The 22,743-nt window shown below is 45.5% G+C and overlaps 1 long non-coding RNA gene across 6 annotated transcripts in view; it reads left to right on the forward strand.

The window, feature by feature from the left end:
* Positions 1-22,743, forward strand: part of LOC133390142 (uncharacterized) — a 124,348-nt gene that overhangs the window by 15,921 nt on the left and 85,684 nt on the right. For all 6 annotated transcript variants that reach the window (XR_009764312.1, XR_009764311.1, XR_009764316.1 and 3 more), the window contains exon 2: positions 17,284-18,513. This is a non-coding gene — a long non-coding RNA (uncharacterized LOC133390142). The remainder of the gene's footprint in view (positions 1-17,283; positions 18,514-22,743) is intronic.

Below are 22,743 nucleotides of genomic sequence, written 5' to 3' on the forward strand. Positions count from 1 at the left end.
TTTTTGTAAAAAAAATGAGGTGCCAGTATTCATATCTTGATCAATTTTAAAATGCCTCTCCCACCCCTTACCCCTTCCTGTTCCTTCAATGCTACGTCCTGCTGGTCTTCACATGTTAACTTCACCATACACACTCATAGGGTCTGAACTGGTGGTAACTGATCAGGAACAAGACTTTGCAGTCGTACTGGTTTAGCTAGATGAATATGTTGACCCAGTGTGCTGCAGCTGTAAATTCCATGCTAGGGATCATTAGGAAAGGTATTGAAAACAAAACTGCCAATATCATAATGCCATTATACAAATCTGTGGTGCGACTGCATTTAGAGTATGGTGTACAGTTCTGGGCGCCTCACCTCAAAAAGGATGTTATAGACTTGGAAAAGATTCAAAAAAGGCAACCAGAATGATCAAGAGGATGGAGCGACTTCCCTGTGAGGAATGATTGCAGCATGTGAAGCTTCTTAGTTTAGAGAAAAGGTGAGTTAAAGGCAATATGATGAAAGTTTATAAAATTATGTATGGCATAGAGAAAGTGGATAAAGAGATGTTTTCTCCCTCATAATACTAAAACTTGTGGACAGTAAATTAAGCTGAATGTTGGAAGATTCAGGACAGACAAAAGGAAGTACTTCTTTACTCAGTGCATAGTCAAACTATGGAATTTGCTCCCACAAGAGGCTGTGATGGCCACCAACTTGGAAGGTTTTAAAAGAGGTTTAGACAGATTCATGGAGAATAAGCCTATCAAAGGTTACTGTTTGCAGCAATCATGTATTATTGATTTCTGCACACACACACACACACACACACAGAGAAAATATACAAGGTAGCCACACCACAGTTGCTCTTGCGAGCACACAGAGTACATACATTAGGGATGGGATCCGAGGGCATGTGCTGGTTCAAAAGCATTCCGTTGACTTAACAGGCTGGTATCAATTTGAGTCCGTCATTTGTCCACTAGTCGCTGCTTGTACCAATCTGTTTTTCCGCAGAAAAAATAATAGTAATATCGATATTCATTTTATTTTTATTTATTATCTTTTTTATTCAATTTATATCCCGCCCTTCCTCCCAGTAGGAGGCAAGGCGGCAAACAAAAGCAGAAGTTAATATATATTAAAACAAAACATATTTAAAAACATCTTCTCTTTTAAAAAAGCTTTAAAAACATCTTAAAAATCAAATCCAAAACAGAGACGCAGACTGTGATAAGGTCTCTACTTAAAAGGCTTGTTGAACGAGGAACGTCTTCAGTAGGCGCCGAAAAGATAACAGAGATGGCGCCTGTCTGATATTTAAGGGGAGGGATAGTTTTAAAGGAAATACCAATATTGTAAAGGAAATACTATTTAAGAACATAAGAACATAAGAACACAAGAAGAGCCTGCTGGATCAGGCCAGTGGCCCATCTAGTCCAGCATCCTGTTCTCACAGTGGCCAACCAGGTGCCTGGGGGAAGCCCGCAAGCAGGACCCGAGTGCAAGAACACTCTCCCCTCCTGAGGCTTCCGGCAACTGGTTTTCAGAAGCATGCTGCCTCTGACTAGGGTGGCAGAGCACAGCCATCATGGCTAGTAGCCATGAATTCCTCCATGAATTTTAAGGGAACTATCAGCAAATTAAAGGAAATATTGATAAATGGAAGGATCGATAAAAATATCGACAGCAATATCAATATTTTAGACACTGATTTTAAAAAAAATCAGTTTCCAAAAATTGCTGCGGAAAATACAATCTGCAATGAAAGCGAATAAGCAAATTAATGGAAAGTTTGGAACCAAATTCGAATTGAGTAGAATGCTAGCACATCCCTAGTACACACACAGTACAGATCACAGACACACATGCCTGTTTCTGTCTCTATCACTCTTCAACACACATTTCACAATTATGCCTTCATACACATGTGTCTTCCTCTCTCCCTGCCCCGGTGTGTCTCCCCGCCCCCCACATACATATCTCCTGTGCTCTCATATGCGCACCATCATACACACACCACATCTGTTCCTCTCTCACAAATCACACAAGTATACCTCTCTCAATCACTCACACACACATACATGCACACTACTTGAGCACACACACACTCCAATTCAGAAAAGCTCCTCCCTCGGGCAAAGGAAGCACCTGATCCACCTCAATGGTGGACAACCAAAGCCTGCGCATAAGCGATTGGCTCTGTTTCTGCAGTAATTGGATTCGCCATTAGATTAACTGTTATTTCTGATATTCTGTATCTTTGCAGAGAGAATTTTGAAGTAGCAACTTTCCACGCCTTGCTTCCGATTCATTCTTCTGTTTTTCCAATTCGAATTTTTAAAAAATCCACTGTTAAATAATCGATAGTGTGAGTGATACTTTTATCGATCTGCTTACTACGTGAGCCCTTCAAATGTGTATTCCCTTTCACTGATGTCAGTGAAGCGTTGATCGTAACTGGCAGAAAGAAAGCAATAGGGGGGAATGAGGTGTTAATTGTAAGCAGTGGGGGGGAAAGATGCTGACATGATTATCTGCCTTAATCAGCTCTGCAATGCACTTGAAAAGGAATGTAAACAGGCAATAATTACAGAGTTCAGAATAAATATCAATACCACTGAGCGTGAATAAATAGCTATTATAATAGCAATAATTCTCTGCAAAACAACAAAAAATCAGAACAATGAAAGGTATTGGAGGAAAAAGGAATCGGATCGTTAACAACCACTAGAGGGCCACATTTGAAAATGAAATGCAAAAAAGGAGAGGATTCCATCCCTACAGCATGCGAGGATACCCCCTACTCCTTCCTCCTCTCCCCTACTTTAAACAAACAAACAAAAAAGCAACCCCCAGCATAGGGTGAAGGCCTGAGCATGTGAGGATATTCCTGCACCTTCCTTTCCTCCCCAACCTTTTTTTTTTAAAAAAAAGCAAGCCCCAACATGGGACAAATGAACATGCAGGGATATCCCCCACTTTTGCCCACCTCCCATGGGACGAAGGAGGCACCTGCTGCTGGCAGGCAGTCAAAAGGGCAGCTTGAGAGTGCAGGGGCAACCACACCACTCCTTCCCTCCCAGCTTTTTTTTTTTAAAGTAAGGCCCAGCATGGTGCAAATGAGGTGCTCACTGCTGGCTGGCAGGCAGCTGTAGCCTGCGGAAAGGTGCCTGTACTCTGTTCTGGAGTGCTCCACCAGAAAAAAGGCAGTGCTTGTAAGCAGTGGTTTTTTGAGGGTATGATGGTACTCACTGTGCCAGATTACTGGGACCTCTGTTTTTGCTACCCAGGGCAGCTATTTTGTCCTGGCACCCATAGCACTTATCAAGATATGAGCACTGGAACCTTTTTTTTTTTTTTTTAACCAAAAAACAGCCCTGGTTGTAGGATTGCAAATAATAATTAATAATAATTCTTCATTGGACCCTGCTCTCATGCCTTTGGGAAAGCTTCACTTTGGTAGAAGATATTGCTTCTCCCCTTGCCTGGAAAAGCCTCACCTGCTGATTTTTTAAATGCAAATCAAGCTGCTGTTTGAAAACAGGTTAGACCATTAAAACAAAACCCAGGTCATTTGGTAACTCTGCCTGGTTACAGGTCCGCTTGATGCCCATTGTTGCTGCAGATGCTACTGCAGATGGCCTCTACATCCCCCCCATCCCTATGGTAAATTATTCTCTTCCTGGTCTCTCGTTTTTGCAAGTGCTTTCTGCATGACTTTTCCTGTTAAGCTCTGAGGCTCCCCACCCAGGAGTGTTGCCGGGGGACTTGCAATGTGATGGGGAAAGTCACATGGTGAGCACAATTCCCTCGGCAACTGTAATGTGCATTCCTGCCAAGGACGGCGTGGGAAGGAATGTGTCAGTCATCAGGAATGGATGTCCCCACAGGGTGTTTTGCAGCTACCTTATGTCACCTTGTGGGTGGCACTACGACCAATGATACCCTGTGGGTGGCATCCGTTGCAGTTTTATGTAGCCCCTCTCCTGTGCCTGTAAGTTCCTGCAGCTCATATTTTCTTTTCTTGTTCTCTCAGGTTCACCTGGTCAATCAGGGCAAAACCTCACATTCATTACATGCAGTTTTGCATTTAGGTCTGTGTGTGTCTTTAAATAGCAGCTGTGAAGTGGGGTGGAGTTAACTGCTCCCCCCTCCCCATGCCATGGTTCCGAGGTAAATCCCCCATCAGCCATCACTGGCTCCAGAAAGGAAAACGCTCTTGATGCCAGCAGCAGCTTCGGAGTTGGTGGGCGATTTTCACTGAGTCCCTGACATGGGGGAAAGTGTTAATCCCCCTCTACCTCTGCCACAGCAGCCCCAGTCCAAAACACAACCCCCACAGCTGCTATTTAAAAACAGTGAGAGCAATAAACACAAAAGCTGAATGTTGAAGATTCAGGAGACATAAGAGAAAATACTTCTTCACACTGCGCATAGTTCGCTCCCCCTAGAACTTGGGGACATCCAGCGAAGCTGAATGTTGGAAGATTCAGGACAGACAAAAGAAAGGAGTTCTTCACACAGCACACAGTTAAACTGTGGAATTTGTTCCCAGAAGAGGCAGTGATGACCACCAAGGATGGCTTTAAAAGAGGACAAGACAGATTCAGGGAGGAAAAGGCTAGCAGTGGCTACTAGCCGTGATGGCTATGTTCTACCTGCACTGTCGGAAGCAGCGTGTTTCTGAATACCAGTTGCTGGAAACTGCAGGAGGGGAAAGTGCTGCCTGAAGGTGTCCCAAGGTCATCTAGCTTTAATTTGTTTTTAATATCGTATTTTATATTGTTGTGATCAGTCCTGGGACCTTCTGTTGAAGGGCAGGTAATAAATTTAATCATAATCATCGTCTGGCTGGCTGCTATGAGAACAGAATGCTGGACTAAATGGGCCACTGGACTGATCCAACAGGCTCTTCTTCTTAAAAGTCACACCGTACATGTATGTCTCGTTTGGCCCCCACTGTTATTTTTCTTTAGCTGTTAAAGAGTCTTGATGAACTGTGTATATGAACAAGACCATTGTCTTGGTAAAAAACATTCTTTAAGAATTAGATTAAGTAAACAAAGAGAAACTTTCCAGTAACAACTGTTGTTGAGCAATACAAAAAATTCCCTGCATTGTAGTTTGTGGGACAGGTTAGATGACCCTCTCTTGGATTGAGGGACACTGTGTCCTGTCAAAGGCTTGGCAAATGGGTCTGACTCAGTATTCAGTTGTAAACATCATAGCTATGCGATCCTCAGAGGCCCCCTAGTGTGGTTTCATGGAACCCACCAAGAAATTAACAACATATGAATGCACAAATGAGGCACAATTTATTATAGTAAATCATACATCAGTATTAAAAATAAACTGTGATTAAAATCAGCAGAGTGCCAGCTTCATTGTGCTTGGCTCAAAACCGCAGTCTTTCCAAAACAACTCTGTCTGTACCCTACGGAAGAAGTGTGGATCTCTATTAGAATTTGAAATGGCAGAGAAGGGAGAAAGGAAGCATCCTTTTTGTCTGAGCAAATAACCGTACTTCTGCAAAAACCAACAAGGGTGACCAGTTACAAAGATGAACCGGGCTTCTTAACCTTTAACACTTGCATAGATTAGGAAGAGGGACAAAAGAACCCAAGAAGAGCCTGCTGGATCAGGCCAACAACCCATTTAGTCCAGCACCCTGTTCTCACATGGGCCAACTAGATACCTCTGGGAAGCACACAAGCAGGACCAGAGCACAAAAGCATTATCTGAACATGCAAAAAGTGCGTGCAGATCTGCCCGTTTACCTCCCTCAAACATGCTTATTGAAGCTGCTTGGAGCCCTGTTCTCCTTTGCAATTTGTATCTATCAAATAAAGAGCTTGGGGGTACTCCTGCACCCAGCTGTACTTCTTGAGGAGCAGTCCACGAGTGTCATGAGTGCTACGAGTGCCTTCCCACCCCATCTTTGGCTAATGAAGAGGCCTTCCTTCTCCTTTGATGGGTGAGACCTTGCCTTGCTGATCCATGCTCCTGTAACATTCAGTATGGCTACTGCAGTATGCTCTCTCTCTATGCAGCTGTCCTTGAAGATGACTCCAAAGCTTCTGTGACATCCAGCATGGCCCCTGCAATGTGCTATACAATGGGCTCTACTTGAAGGTGACTGCAAAGTCTCAGCTAGTGCTTCAGGCCTTCTGGCATTGTAAAACAGGGATGGAGAACCTGTGGCTTTCTAGATACCATTGGATTACATTGCCCATCATTCCTGACCGTTGGCTACACGGGCTGGGGCCGTTGGTAGCTGGGAGGCCAAGAACAACATCTGGAGGGCCACAGGTTTTCCATCCGGGTTGTAAAGTGTGGACATGTTCTGTGCCAGTTACCGTGGCAGCAACTTCACTTCCAGTCTCAATGCAAGGTGTTGGTTTTAACCTTCTAAACCAGGGCTGGGGAACATCTGTGGCCCTTCAGATGCTGTTGGACTCCACCTCCATCCTCAGCCAGCAAGGCCAGGGCTGATGGAGTTGTAGTTCAATAACATCTGGAAGGTCCCTGTTTTGAAGCCTTGTGTGTCATGGGACTTTTGTACCTTAAGGCAGCCTTCCCCAGTCTGGTGCCCTGGTTTCCAACTCCCATCAGTCCCAGCCAGGATGGCTAATGGTTAGAGAGTCCAGCAACATCTGGAGGGCCAGCAGTGGGGCAGGGGGATGTCTGCCTTTATTTATTTATTACATTTGTATACCGCCCCACAGCAGAAGCTCTCTGGGTGGTTTACAACAATTAAAACATAAAAAGAAATATACAAATTTAAAAACACACATTTAAAAGCCAATTAAAACACATGCTAAAATGCCTGGGAGAAGAGGAAAGTGTTGACCTGGCACCGAAAAGATAACAGTGTTGGCACCAGGCATGCCTCGTCAAGGAGATCATTCCATAATTTGAGGGCCACCACTGAGAAGGCCCTCTCCCTTGTTGCCATCCTCCGAGCTTCCCTTGGAGTAGGCACCCAGAGGAGGGCCTTGGATGTTCAGCAAAGTGTACGGGTGGCTGTCTCTTCCCCCCTAAGCCTGCTCACCAGTTGAGGTGTAGTCAGGAGGAGGTGTGCCAACTTTGTACCAGGTTTGAACAGCTTCGAGCAAGGCCTTTATGGTGACAGCTCAGAAACTGGAACTTCAAGAGGCGGGCAAGGTTCCTCTTGCTATCTTTTTGGGAGGGTTGTATGACCAGTCGCATCACAGCTCAGTGGTAGAGCATCTGCCTTGCATGCAGAAGGTCTCAAGTTCAAACCCCAGCATCGTCAGGGAGGGCTGGGAGGGATCTTTGCCTGAAACCCTGGAGAGCTGCTGCCATTCAGTGCAGGCAGTTTCTCAATTTGTACTGTGTTGAACATAACATTATTATAATATTGTTCATGTCTGGTCCTGTTTTTAAATGGTCTTTGGAGCCCATTTGAAATTTGGAAAAAGTGGTATTTGATAAAATAAAAATCCTATCTGGCAATTTAGGATGAAAGCGGAATACTCTCTGGTTTTATATAGTTACATCATTCTTCATAAAACATTTTTCTCGATCCTTATGGGTTGATAGCATAGAAAAAGAGAAGATACCAGCTAAATAACATCCACTTGGCAACTGATAATTTGCAGATGACAGTTTTATATTTTTCAAGGCATATCCAAATTAAATGGACCACTTTATGACAGCTAAGTGGAAAGAGGACAGGCAGTCCATTAATCTACAGTAACCATGGGTAGCATGCCATGATGGGATGAGTCATTAAAAAAGGGGGGAAAGCCCACATATTTTACAGCTCATGTGCCAGATGATTGCTGGAACACATCAGTTTACAGCAAAATTCAAGAAGAGATTTAATAACATTTGATGATAAGCTTGTTAAAAGCCAGCTTAGTTAGACTGCCAAGTTTATTAGACTAATGGCAACAGGAAAATAAAGGTCTTTTTGTAATATCCAGGCTGTTATGGTCTGACCAAAGAGCCATTAACCTAGGAACCGAAGTGTCCACTCAACAGTGCCTGGAGGGAAGCATAAGGACAGGATGCTACCTCATACCAAGTCAGGCCATTCATCTATCTAGCTCAGTATTGTCCACACTGACTGGCAACAGCTCTCCAGGGTTTCAGACAGAGGACGTTCCCAGCCCTACCTGGAGATGCTGGAGATCGAGCCTGGGGCCTTGCAAGGCAGATGCTCTACCACTAAGCTATGGCCCTTCCCGAAGAACTGGAAGAGAACACTGAGCAAGGAAAGCACACCAGCCAAAGAGTTTATCCCATTTAATCCAGGAGCATCCCCAGACTATGGACCTGCTCTTTCAGAGGGAGTACAACCCCATCCAAAGCAGGCAACTGAACAATTATCTGGACACAGGAACCACCAACCCACAGGGTCTCCATCTTGCCCTAATGGAGCCCACCACCAAATCCAGGCACTGGTCCAGGGCTTGCATGGCCTCTTCCAATGCAGATGTTATCAAGCAGTAGAGCTCGCTATCGTCGGTATACTGCTGACACCAGGCCTGGTGGCAGGAGGTGGCCAGGTTGGGCACTGGCCAAGGACCCCTGGCGCCGAGAGGGGGCTTTGCTGCTGGGGCTGGGTCCGTATAGCTCTTGCTCTGTGATCTACACTACCATCAGATCACAGAGCAGCAGCCACCCTCTCAGGCACCCCCTGCCATGGGTGTTGGCTGGCCGCACAACTTCCTGCAATTCCATGGTGCTGCATCAGTGCACTGTGTGTGCATGCTTGCCACCACCCAGTATGGTGGCAGGGGCATCAACATGCTCTTGCCATCTTGGATGATGGCATACCTAATCCGTGATGCGGTTGGGCTGCCGCTACTGCCACCGCTATTGCTACTGAGGGGCCCTGCAGGCTGGTGCCCAAAGGCCCACTGCAGGCTGGTGCTAGCCCTGGCTGCCCCCTTGCCCCAAATCTCCTAATGACTGCCCCCAACTGTTCCATATTTATTATTTATTTAAGGCTTTTATGTACCATTTTTCAGTCGGACCTCACAAAATGGTTTACATAAGATTATTATAACGATCAGTAATTTCTTTTTAAAGTTACAATAAAATGGAAAAGACAGCTTATTTAAGAAGAATCTATTACTGCTTCTTCTCCTCTCCCCTCACGTCAAGATGGTTCTATTGCAGATGCCCCTGTGGTGGCAGCTGGGGGAGGGAGGGGGCCACTATGGCGGCTGGATGGTGACAGTCCCTCCTCTCATATGGATGTTAAACAGCACTGGGGACAAGTTGGAATTCTGCTGCAAACTTTTTCTATGCAGCATGGGAAGGTCAGGGGTTCATAGAATCACAGAATTGCAGAGTTGGAAGGGGCCTATAAGGCCATTGAGTCCAACCCCCTGGTCAGTCCAGGGTTGAGATGCATGTGAGAATATTGGGGGCACGACTAACTTCTGTTTTTGCACCTCTGCTTTCATCCTCACTTTTAACTATTCTGTGTTCAGGACAGTAAGCACCTCAAAGCAGCTTAAATTCCAGGTTAGTGTGTATAGGACTACTGCCTTAGGGTGCAATCCTGCACATACTTATCTGAGAGTAAGTCCCGTTGAACTCGACCGGACTGACTTCTGAGTAGACATCCATAGATTTCACTGTAAGACCTCTCAGTTTCAGCCCCCACTCGCAACATGGGGGGATAATATACAGTGATCTACCTTGCAGGGCTGTTGTAGGGAGATGCTGCACTGATTCACAGGTGCGCACTAGGCGCTTTGCAACTGAAACATCAAGTGACAACTTGCATATGTGAATGTGGCATGGCAGATGTAACCCACTAAGCTAGAACGTTCAGTGTACAGTTTTTCAAGGGAATCCCTTTGCACATTCAGCTGTCAGGCATCGAGTGTTGAGAAACTGATTTATGGTTAGGCATGTGTGAATCATGTGGCTTTAAGAACTATCTAGGGCAGGGGTTCTCAAATTGGTCCATGAATCATCAGCAGTCTGTGAACTTCATTCAGGTAGTCCACGGCAGTATTTATATGCTTTTCTTATTTCTTGCATTGCATTATATTGCGTTACAAATTGAATTCTGTGGAACACAAATTATTAAAACAATAAAATGCAATATGTAATAAATAAAAGAAGCAATAAAATAATATTAAAAATCATACAGTATCTAGCACAGCGCATTACAGTTGCCACAACAGGCAGAAAAACTATTAAGTGGTCTGCCAAGACAATCAGCAGTTTTCAAGTTGTCTGTGGGGGAAAATGTGGGGGAACCACTGATCTAGGGGTTTTGGTTCTGATGGCGATAGCTAGCCTTGGATAACATCTAAAGCTCAAAAACCAAAAGGTCAGGGGTAGGGTTGCCAGGCTCAGGGCCTGAGAATGATTCTGTATCTTTAAGAGAAGAGAGCCAGTGTGGTGTAGTGGTTAAGGTGCTGGACTATGACCTGTCACCTGGGAGACCAGGGTTCGAATCCACACACAGCCATGAAGCTCACTGGGTGACCTTGGGCCAGTCACTGCCTCTTAGCCTCAGAGGGAGGCAATGGTAAACCCCCTCTGAATACTGATTACCATGAAAACCCTCTTCATAGGGTCACCATAAGTCGGAATCGACTTGAAGGCAGTTCATGAGAGAAGAGAAAATTCAGCCAAGTGCAGGTTTTCTTGCAACACTGTAATGGGAAAAACCACAAGGTAAAATTCTCCCTTCTCCCTGCACAACTTTTTCTGTATCTTTAAAAGTTGTGCAGGGGGAAGGGAGAATTCTACCTTGTGGTTTTTCCCATTACACTGTTGCAAGAACACCTGCACTTGGCTGAAATTTCTCTTCTCTTAAAGATACAGAATCATTTTCAGTCCCTGAGCCTGGCAACCCTAGTCAGGAGGCAAGCAGGCTGCATAAATGCAATTTCTTCCATGCACAACTGCATGATAAAAGGTCACTGGTTTCCAGTGTGAGCTTGTTTCCTGAGCAACTTTCTCCCTACCTACCTCTTTTAACCGGGGTAAACCTAAAAAACAGTTTCCCAAAAAGAAAACACCCACTCAGTTCTGTTTTGCTTTTCCTGCCTTGTTGCAAAGAGTCCGTCTTAGCGGTCTGTTTTAGTTTAGAAAGGAGTGGAGATATAATAGAGGTTTATGAAATTATGCACTGTCGTGGTGAGAAAGTGGGTAGAGAACAGCCTTTTTTTCAGGGGTCTGCAAATTATGGTAGCCAAGCATTGGATCTAGTAGTCAGCTATGAAGTCCGGTCCCACTGTGATAGTGGAACAATGTTAAATACACATATCATTTGGATTTAGCTGAGTGGGATTTATTTCTGAGTAGTTTTACTTTAAATCTGCAATTCATTCCTCAGCAGTTGACAAGTTATTTTTAGAACTATTCTCCCCCCACTTGATTATTAAACAAGATTTGCATGATTGTTTTAAAATCTTTGTGAATTAGTTAGGCACCATGGGCATTCCGGAAATGCGGTGAAAAAGTGAAATATAAACATTTTATATTTTATCATTTGAAATGTGGTGTTGGAGAAGAGCTTTGCGGATACCATGGACTGCAAAAAAGACCAATAATTGGGTGTTAGAACAAATTAAACCAGAACTATCACTAGAAGCTAAAATGATGAAACTGAGGTTATCATACTTTGGACACATCATGAGAAGACATGATTCATTAGAAAAGATAATGATGCTTGGAAAAACAGAAGGAAGTAGAAAAAGAGGAAGGCCAGACAAGAGATGGATTGATTCCATAAAGGAAGCCGCAGACCTGAACTTACAAGATCTGAACAGGGTGGTGCATGACAGATGCTCTTGGAGGTCGCTGATTTATTGGGTCACCATAAGTCGTAGTCAACTTGGAGGCACATAACAACAACAAACATTTTAAATAAATGAATAAATAAACTGGTGCCTAAATAAATAAAGAAAATCGGGGGGGGGCACGCACATAGCATTCCCACCTTTTCTCCCTTTGTATCTCTGGCAGGGAAAAATTTCAGCTGGTGAAGCATTTCCCATCTCTGTGCTGGAGGAATTAGCTTTGCTTGTTGATTATCAGCCACACAGCTATTCAAACTGCAGGCTCCAAATTGTTCTTGCAAAAAAAAAAACCCCCACCCAGTTTTGTTAGCCAACTTAAATCCTTTCTGTTGAAACAGTCAGTTTTTTGTTTGTTTGTTCTGGGCCGGGTATTGGTAAATCAACAAAATAACCGGCCATGTGACAATTTTGGCATTTTATTTGCTTGTTTCTTCAGTGCCAACGTGCTGCAGTATTAGGCCACTCTGGACTGGCTCACTGGGCAGGGTGAGGTCTCATAAAAACAATTTCTGTTGAGGCGTTGAGTCAGAGTGCGTAGAGATGCTCAGTCATGGACGTGGACATCCCTTTCTAATTTCGGACTCTTGCCTCTGGAAGTGAGGGATCTGGTGTTCAGGATGTGGGTGTGCAGAGGAATACCAGGCAGGCAGATGGCCTTGGATAAAATTACTGTCTGGTGTTTATCTAGAGCAGGGAAGTAGGGCTCCTTTCTATCCCCCAAAAGTGTCAGCCTAGTACAGTGTTCTGAAGGGGCGGAGAAACCTCAGGCTCCTGGGGCCAAATGCAGCCCTTCAGGCCTCTCTCTCTCTGGCCCTTGGAACTCTCCCTAGGCTCCACCCACCAATGACCTTGCTCCATCCCCTGAGTGTTTTTCCCTGGCTGAATGTGTCTTTGAACTTGCTTGTCTGGTTATTAGGGTTGCCAGGTTCTTGGCCTGAGACTGATCCTGTATCTTTAGGAGAAGAGAAAGTCAGCCAAGTGCAGGTGTTCTTGCAACCCTGTAATAGGAAAAACCACAAGGTGGAATTCTCCCTCCCCCCTGCACAATTTTGAAAAATACAAAAGACCTCTTGGTTGCCAGGCCCAGCCTCCCAGAGGTCTTTTGTATATCACAGGCAGCGGCCAACCAGATGCCCCAATGGGAAGCCTGCAAGCAGGACCTGCAATCCATGCGTGCGCATGAATTTTTGTGCGTGCACCTCTGTTCCTATGATTAATGAATTGACCTGAGTCATAGAATCATAGAATAGTAGAGTTGGAAGGGGCCTATAAGGCCATCAAGTCCAACCCCCTGCGCAATGCAGGAATCCAAATCAAAGCATTCCCGACAGATGGCTGTCCAGCTGTCTCTTGAAGGCCTCCAGTGTCGGAGAGCCCACTACCTCTCTAGGAGTCTTAGTCCCATGCCATACCAGGTATAAAACATACACACCTGGACTTTGTCTGATAAATGAGTTCCTCTCCCCTCCCTCCTTTTTTGGGTCTCTCATCTCTGCATTCCAAATGTGGTGTTTGCTTTTGTGAATGCTGCACCCCAAAGGGGCCACCTGGAGATCACTGTGGGGTGAACAGTTCATATCACAGTAGATTCCCATGGTGAGCATGGAGAGTAGACCCAGAGAAAGAGAATGCCAACTTTCTCCCTCCAGCCATGACTGAACTCATGGACATCTGCAGGAATTTTTCCAGGGGTGGGAACAGGCTAGTTTCTCACAAAAAAATTGAGAAGAATCGTATGTGTATGTTTAGCTTCATATCTCAGGTTCAACCAATGCTAGAAACTTACTCCCTTTTTAAAAATAAAAACTGGGGATCTGAAGGTTATGGTTCATCCAGGGTGAGGTGAGGGTGGGAACTCCCCCCCTTCTGTGCATGTCCATGACTTAAGTATTGTTAACATTCCTGAGCAATGTTAATGAGCAGGCATGAACATTTTTAGCTGTCACCCTTACTAGAACTCTCGAGTGCCAGAGTTGTGTGTGTCTTATATAGGCCTCTTGGTGATCTCAGACAGCTGAGATTTGTCCACGCCTGCTTTCCAGCCCCCCACCTCACTCCCAAGCAGGACTGCAGGAAAGAATGGCTCGCTTTTGTGGCGAACGCTACTCTAGCAATGGCAAGAAGAAAGCACATGACACTCAGCTCTATCTCTCGTTTAAATCTTCACCAGAGTCTGCTGTGGAGACCATGTCCAAGTGCCTGGAATCTGTGAGTGGATGGATGGGAAGGAACAGGCTGAAGTTGAATCCTGATAAGACTGAGGTGCTACTCGTGGGAGACAAGGGAAGGCTGGGAGATGTCGACCTGGTGTTCGACGGGGTGAAATTGCCCCTGAAGGACCAGGTCCGCAGCCTTGGGGTTGTTCTTGATTCCAAGCTGTCCATGGAGGCTCAGATTTCGGCAGTGAGCCGGGCAGCTTGGTATCAATTACACCTCATTCGTAGACTGCAGCCCTACCTTCCTGCTCATCAGCTCCCACTGGTGGTACATGCCCTGGTCACCTCTCGGTTGGATTACTGTAATGCGCTCTACGTGGGGTTACCCTTGAAAACGGTCCGGAAATTACAACTTATACAAAATGCTGCGGCTCGACTACTTACAAACTGTCGACGCCGGGAACACATCACCCCAGTGTTGTTCGACCTACACTGGCTTCCAGTTATTTTCCGGGCCCAATTCAAGGTGTTGGTATTAACCTTTAAATCCCTATACGGTCTCGGCCCAGTTTATCTGATGGAGCGCCTCCAGCGCCACCAACCATGCCGCCCAACAAGATCAGCCATACAGGACCTTCTCTCAATCCCGCCAACTAAAACAGCTAGGTTGGCGGGGACAAGAGACAGGGCATTTTCAGTGGTGGCCCCCACTCTCTGGAACTCCCTCCCGTATGACCTTCGACATGCCCCTTCCCTGAATGTATTCCGCCAAGCTTTGAAGACCTGGCTCTTCAGACAGGCCTTTGGGACTTCCGGGGAGGGTTAATTTTTTACGACCAATAGCCTACTACTCTGTACTGGAACTGTTTTATTGTTTTATTGTTATATTGTATTTTGTGATATATTTTATTATGATGTAATGTATTGTTGTTAAATTGTACGTCGCCTAGAGTGGCCATTGGCCAGATAGGCGACCCACAAATCAAATTATTATTATTATTTAGGCTGCAGAGGCTGCACGCAATGCTTGTGCCGCTTCAGCCCATAAAAAGCAACCATATAAATGCCATGGACATGAGCACTAGTCAAACAAAGTGGATACATACAACAGTGTGTGAGAGTTTTGTCAACCTGGTGTCCTCCAGATGTGAGTTGTAGTCCAAAATATCTGAAGGACACTACGTTGGCAGAGCCCGATGCACTGTTGTTTAAGGAGGGTTTGCCATTTATTACAGCAAAGCTGCAGTGTCATGTAGCTATCACTAGGTGGACACAAAGACCACAGCGTAACAATGGTTGAACTGCCTGTCCTTTAAAAAAAAATCCTCTTCTAGGTCGCCAGCTTGCAGAAGGCACAATTTGCTGCTTTTGTAAAGATGAGATGAGGCCGCTGTGATCACCTATAAATAGGAAATTTGGCCGACTTACAGCGTTATTAAAATTCAGCAGCTGAACTCATGTTACAAAGAATTGACTGGTCCTTAAAAAAACGTTCCGATTATTTATTTATTATTATTACATTCATATCCCACCTTTTCTCCAAGAAGCTCAAAGTGGCGTACACGGTTCTCGTACCTCTCCCTTTTACCCTCACAGCAACCCTGTGAGATAGGTTAGGCTGAGAGGCAGAGATTGGCCCAGGGTCACCCAGCGAGCTTCATGGGTGAGTCAGGATTTGAACCCTGGTCTCCCAGGGCCTAGTCCAACACTCTAACCACTACACCACACTTTTCTGTTTACCTCTACCTTCACAGGTAAGGCTGGTGGTGACAGAGGAAAGGGCTTTTCCCATGACCAGAATCCCCAGAATATCCTCTGGCATCTCCTTTACTTTTGGGTGCCAGTGTGAAACTATTTTATTTACCCAGGGTTTTAGTGAGTCCTATGAAGAATGGCTGCTAGATATATTTAGCCTGGAAGAGAGAAGATTAAGGCAGGAGGCATGATAAGCAGTGGAGGATGGTGGCTCCATGTCAGTGGGGCAGTGGAATCCACTCCGGGCTTCAGTCCCTTGAAAATTCGGACTTAAACCCTGAGTGGATTCTACTGCCACACTCTACTGTTTGCTGGCCTCTATCTACTGTTGGGCTCCTTCCCCTTCCGCCCCACCTGTCCCACGTGGTACCAGCCGCCACAGTGCAATGCTAGTAAAATCCTTGGAATTCAGAAATGCCCTCTACCTTCCCCATCCTGGTGCCGTCTGGATGTTTTGGACTGGAGCTTCCATCAGCCCCACCCGGCTTGGCCAAAGGCTTGTCTTAGACTCATGACTCGCATGTTGTTGAAAGTCTCTCTGGCTGCCTTAGGAACTGTAGTTGCAGTCTTGTTGCTGTTGGCTTATTTCAAGCGCAGGGAACTTGTGGCCCTCTTGATGTTGCTGGACTGACACGAGTTGCAGTCAAATGTCTGCAGGTTCCCCAGCCCTTTAAAAAAAATTCTGTAGAGAGCAGCCTTCCCCAACCTGGTGCCGTCCAAATGTTTTGGACTACAACTCCCATCAGCCCCATCCAGCACAGCCAACGGTCAGGGATGGTGGGAGTCACAATGAGACTAAAGTTCCTAAGGCAGTCAGAGAGACTTTCAATAACACACTGTTTTAGGCAATACCTTCTAGTGAGCCGTGATGGTCGTTTTTGAAGGTGGGCTGAAGACTGTAGACTAGGGTTGCCAGGTTCATGGCCTGAGACTGATCCTGTATCTTTAGGAGAAGAGAAAGTCAGTCAAGCGCAGGTGTTCTTGCAACCCTGTAATGGGAAAAACCACAAGGTGGAATTCTCCCTTCCCCCTGCATAACTGTTAAAGATACAGAAGACCTCTTGGAGGCTGGGCCTGGCAACCAAAAGGACTTCTGTATCTTTAAAAGTTGCTCAGGGGAAAGGGAGTATTCCACCTTGTGGTTTTTCCCATTACAGAGTTGCAAGAGCACCTGCACTCGGCTGACTTTCTCTTCTCCTAAAGATACAGGATCAGTCTCAGGCCATGAACCTGGCAACCCTACTATAGACTATGTGGTGCGTGCGTGCATGCGTGTGGAAGTATGGAATTTGCTCCTACAGAAGACAGTGATGACCACCACTTGGACGGCTTTAAAAGAGGATTAGACAAGTTCATGGAGGAAAAGGCTATCAATGGCTGCTAGCCATGATGGTTCTGCTCTGCCTCCACGGTCGGAGGTGGTGTGCTGCTGCCCAGTATCAGTTGCAGGAAACCACAAGGGGAGAGAGGGCTCTTGGTCGGCCACTGTGAGAACAGGATGCTGGACTAGATGGGCAGCTGGCCTGATCCAGCAGGCTCTTCTTATGTGTGCTTCTTCCTGTATAATTGTGTTTGTCTCCCTTTCAGGTTCAAGGGCTGCTTTGTTGAACTTCTGTTGTTCCTCATTCTAAGTTGCTGTCTCATCATGAGGAGGCATTATCAGCTCGCACTGAAGGAAATCATTTCATCCCTGCAAGCAGAGAGCTCCTTGGCTGTTTCCTAGGCAACTACCTGCAGAATCATTAAAAAGGTGGTTGTATGAGGCAACAGGTTATGCTAACCTCCTCTCCCCTCCGCTTGAGAACTCTTCCACCTTTGACTACTAAAACTCAAAGATCTGTCCCGGGGACTCAGAGATCAAGGCCATGTAGCCAATTATTGGCTGTATAATTGTGCAGAATCTTATGGGTCATCATGCCAGTTGGCCTTGCTGGAGCAGGAATCTCTCCTTAACCATCATCATTGGAAAAAAACTGTCCCCTGTGTCATCTCCAGTGGTGGGGGTTATTCTTTGATATTGGTCTGGGAATGGCCTCAATTCCACCATTGTTTCTGCCTCATCATGGATCAAAGCAAATCTGAAACGGTTAGAACCTAAGAAGAACCTGGCTGCTGCATCAGGCGACAGGCCCATCTAGCCTAGCACTCTGTGGCCAACCAGTGTCCTAATGGGAAGCCCACAAGCGAGATCTGAAGGCAACAGCACTCTTCCCACCTACAGTTACCAGCAACTGGTATTCAGTGGCATCCTGCTTCCCACAGTTGAGTCAGAAATACCCATCATGGCTAGCTGTTTCAAGTCAGATGCTTCTCCAACCTGCCCTTACAGGTTTCCAGTGGTGGATTCCACAGCCACACCTAGGCAATATTCTAGCGCTCCACAAGCCTTGCATGTCAAAAGTTCCAATGTCCAAACCAAATATTTTTTTTTGTGGCAATTTGGGCCTGTTATTTCTCATCTGCAGTAGACGTGATGAACAACTGATCTCCACACTCTTTAAGGCAACCCTCTCAGGCTTGATGTTTCCAAATTCAGCAATCCCAGCTCCTTTGAACTTCCCTCATAATGGCCTTTTGCTGTGGCTCCGGAGTGGATGTCACCATATATATGCCTGTTGCCATGGCTGACCATAGTGATGTGGTCAACAACACTGGGGCAGCTGGTGTGGTTTTTTTCTTTCAGCAAGTAACCTCTTGAAGCTTGTCAGAGAGACACCTACTGTTTGGAGTGTGAATACGCACGACTCTAATCCACCACTGTTGAGGAGATACAGTTGAGGCCCATCATTTTCTACCACAGTGTAAACGAACAGAAAGGTAGGACTTTAAAACCCATTATGTGTCAGATTTGTAGGCTAGGAAAATCAGACGGTGGGTTTGAAACTGAAGCCCTTGAATCAGAAACTTCAGAGAAGCCAGTTAGTTTATGAAGAGCAAAATGGGTTATCACTTGAAGTTTAATGTCTGAGATGTAGCCCACTGGGGTTAGGAATGTCCCCTCATCGCCTAAGAGCCTGTGGTGTTTAGCTTGACTTGATCATCGAGTCAATTTTAGCTTGACTTGACTGCTTTGATCAACAGCTTGCTTTTCACAGGGGTCATACTTTGATTTGTGCAAGCCTTGATTGGGCCAACATTGGCTTTTCCCACTCGTGCACTTGCGCGAGGACAGAAACCTGGCAAAGAGCTCTTTTTCAGCCCCTCCCATGAACAGTGGCAGAGGCTCTGGCAGAGCCCGCCCCTTTTTGTGCAGCTCAGCCGGTCACATCAGGATATTGGCAAAGGGCTCTTTTAAGGCCTCCATCGTGAACAGACACACATACCCTTGTGAACGGAAGCTCATTCCTTATACACTTCCCCAGTCAGGTTTGCCTGTGTTGCAGGGGTGGGGAACCTTTTTCAGCCCAGGGTCCGCATTCCCTTCTGGGCAACCTTCTGGGGGCCACATGTCAAGAGTGGTGTTTGTGTGGCCAGAGGGAAAAGTGGCCAGAGCAATGAATCTTTGTACAGTAGGCTAGTTCACACACACATGCATAGAGAGCGAGAGAGACTCACTCACTCACTCACTCCAACTCTCTGTCGCCCATCTAGGGAAGCAAGATGCGTTATCAGAGTTCAAAGGCACCTTCTAGCCAGGCAAAACAATACTCAAGGAGAGTGCAAAGCAGGGTTGGGGAGGGGTATGGCCTGGGGAGAGTTCTGAGGGCCAGACGGAAAGGCTTGGAGGGCCACATTTGGTTTTCCCCAGCTCTGCTCTATCGCTACTCACATTGGCGGCTGGGGAGCGAGATGTTAAACAGTCCTTTGCTTGAGTCTTAACATGCATGGGAGAAAACACCTGTCCATGATATCCGCAACGCTGTCCTCCAACACCACAGTTCAAATGAGTTGATTCTTCTCTTATCCACTTTTTTCACTGTCCAACTTCCACATCCATACATAGAGATCGGGAATACCATGAAGTGCAATTTACTTAACCTGAATCTAATCTGATCAACTGGGGAAAGGCCATAGCTTAGTGGCAGAGCATCTGCCTTGCACACAGAAGGTCCCAGGTTCAATCCCCAGCATCTCCAGGTAGGGCTGGGAGAGACCCTTTGCCTGCAGTCTTGGAAAGCTGCTGCCAGTCAGTGCAGGTCATACTGAACTAGATAGACCAATGGTCTGAGTAAGTGTAAGGCAGCTGCCTGTGCTCCTATTTAATGCCCTTCCTCGACCTGTTTCCTCCTTGCATTTTGAAAATATGAATACTGGAAGCAGAATAAATTGTGGGAAACAAAGAAATAGAGATCTGCATTTATGGAATGCCTTGTCTGGAGGAATTGGTGAGAAGTTGCTTCCACCGACTGGTAAAAAGCTACTGAGCTTTGCCAACCATTTGGCCCCTTGCTATTTCTGCTGTTCCTGGGTTTGGTTTGGTTTTATGCAACATTCTCTGTTTTTGTTTCAGGCAGTTTGCTTGTTTTAATTTTATGCGAGTACTGATTTCTGTAGGAAGACCACCAGTACAACTATATAATAATAATGGGAATAATTCTGAATGCAGATTGCTGAGGCCGGTGACTTGGAATTTGCAGTGTCTTGTAGATTTTGAGTTTTGCATTTCTGCTGGAACATGCACCTCATACTCACAGAGCCGAATAGGGACTCGCTGAGTCCCACAATTTGCTAGGAACCCATCCCCGCACGCCCTGTCCTGCCTTCAAAGGGAGGCGATGTGCCAGTGGTTCTCTACTACTTCCAGGTCTTTGGGTCTCGCCCAGCATTTTTAGGCACTTTTATCCTCTTTCTCAGGGCAAAGGAAGGTAGGAAGAGGCAGGAGGCTATTTTTTTCCTCTTTCTACCGCCTTCCCTTCCTGTTTAGAAGACCAAGGGAAGAATTATGCAGAAGAGCATAAGAAGAGTCCTGCTGAATGAGGCCCCTGGGCCATCTAGTCCACAATCCTGCTCTCAGAGTGGCCAAGCCTTTTAAGTTGAGACCTGTCCCAGTCTGCGTCTGTGTTAGAATTGCTCTTTAATATGTTTTTTAAAAAACCAATATGTTTTTAAACCCTTTTTAAAAGATGTTTTAAAAGCTTTTTAAAAAAAAAGTTTTTAAAATTGTTTTGTTTTGGTGTATGTTAGGGTCTGTTTTATGATGTTTTGATGTGTTTTTCGCGCTTCTGTTTGCTGCCCTGGGCTCCTGCTGGGAGGAAAGGTGGGATATAAATCAAATAAATGAATGAATGAATGAATGAATGAATGAAATAAAAGCCTGATGAAGAATTTACTTCGTAGAGGAGAAATTAGAGAGTTAGACATTCTTTGGGGGAAGCCATGACTGTTTAAAGTGGTATAATAGCACTTTATCGTATTCTCGATCTCTATGTATGGATGTGAACGTTGGACAGTGAAAAAAGTGGATAAGAGAAAAATCAACTCATTTCAAATGTGATGCTGGAGGAGAGCTTTGTGCATACCATGGACTGTGAAAAAGACAAATAATTGGGTGTTAGAACAAATTAAACCAGAACTGTCACTAGAAGCCAAAATGATGAAACTGAGGTTATCATACTTTGGACACATCATGAGAAGACATGATTCACTAGAAAAGACAATAATGCTGGGAAAAACAGCAGGGAGTAGAAAAAGAGGGCCAAACAAGAGATGGATTGATTCCATAAAGGAAGCCACAGACCTGAACTTACAAGGTCTGAACAGGGTGGTTTATAACAGATGCTCTTGGAGGTCACTGATTCATAGGGTCACCATAAGTCGTAATCGACTTGAAGGCACATAACAACAACAATAGCGCTTTAAATGTATGTTGTAGATGGGGCCATACATCTATATAGTTACTCTAGGAGAAGCCTTTAAGATTGCCCAGTAATGCAAGTCAGTTATTATTTTCACCCATATCGCAGCGGGGAGGGACTGAGGCTGAGAGAGAATAAAGGCTGCATCTCAGTGGCGGACCGTCTGCTTTGCTTCCAGAAGGTCCCATGTGCAATCTCCAATGGCATCTCCAGATAGGGCTAGGAGAGACCCCTGTCTGAAATCCCAGAATGCCATTGCCAATCAGTGTAGACAAAACTGAGTGAGATGGACCAAACGGACTGAGTTCCTATTAAGTCTGCTTCCTACGTTCCTAACTCTGATCTTATCATTCTGAACTGTAGCAAGAGCCACCAACATTTCCCAACCCCTCCACTAGAAAATGGGGAATGTCTCTTTAAATGGGGGTGGGGAAGGGATAGCTTAAAAAAAGGGGAGGAACTCATCTTTTCTGGGAAAGAACGAAATAAAGCTTGGGGAAGGGTTTGCTTTGTAGAGGATTAATGGTTGGAGTTAGACTTCTGTTCCTGGGTGGTTATGGCTCTGAGATGCCTGATTTATGCTCCAAAATAAGGTTATTTTCCTGTATTCTTGGGAAGGAGAGGGTCGCTCAAGATTACTGGAGGTGTGGTGGGCTCAGCAACAGCATCAAGGATGCTGTTGAATGAAGACAGCTGTTGTTTTAGGAGAGAAGGGGGCGTCTGGTTGCATGGTCAAGGAAGGTCAGGTTCTGAGGGTCTGTTCACTTGTCAGGTTTCCAGGGAGGACTTTCAAACTGGCGCACGTTTCAGGTGTGCACACACGCCGCCTCCTCTCCCTGGAGAAAAAGGGAGCCACTGAATTGAAAATATGCCATGTTTATTTGCACATGTTGTCTCCCTGACCACCCAGTCGAAACCTCCCATTCTTTCCAGGGACAGTTTGTTCTTACTTAAGAGTGAAGACAGAGTTACCATTGGGAGGTGGCTCAATTAGGCTGTTGCTGCCCTTCAAGCAAACAAACATACACCTTTCTGCTCTGGGATGTGCCCTTAAGAAAACAGTATTTCAGGCTCTCAGCAGCATGGTTCAGTCTGAAATGGAGAAAAACTGTGTTCAGTGCCTGTTGGCTAGCATCTGAGATGTCACCAACACACATACATCTCCCCTCCATCTTTAGAGGGACTGTTTTTAAAGTGGGGATTTTGTGTGTGTAATGGATGAATGTATATGTGTGTAACTGAATATGTGATG

Source organism: Rhineura floridana, chromosome 8 (genome assembly GCF_030035675.1).
Source record: "Rhineura floridana isolate rRhiFlo1 chromosome 8, rRhiFlo1.hap2, whole genome shotgun sequence".
NCBI classification, from domain to species: Eukaryota; Metazoa; Chordata; class Lepidosauria; order Squamata; family Rhineuridae; genus Rhineura; species Rhineura floridana.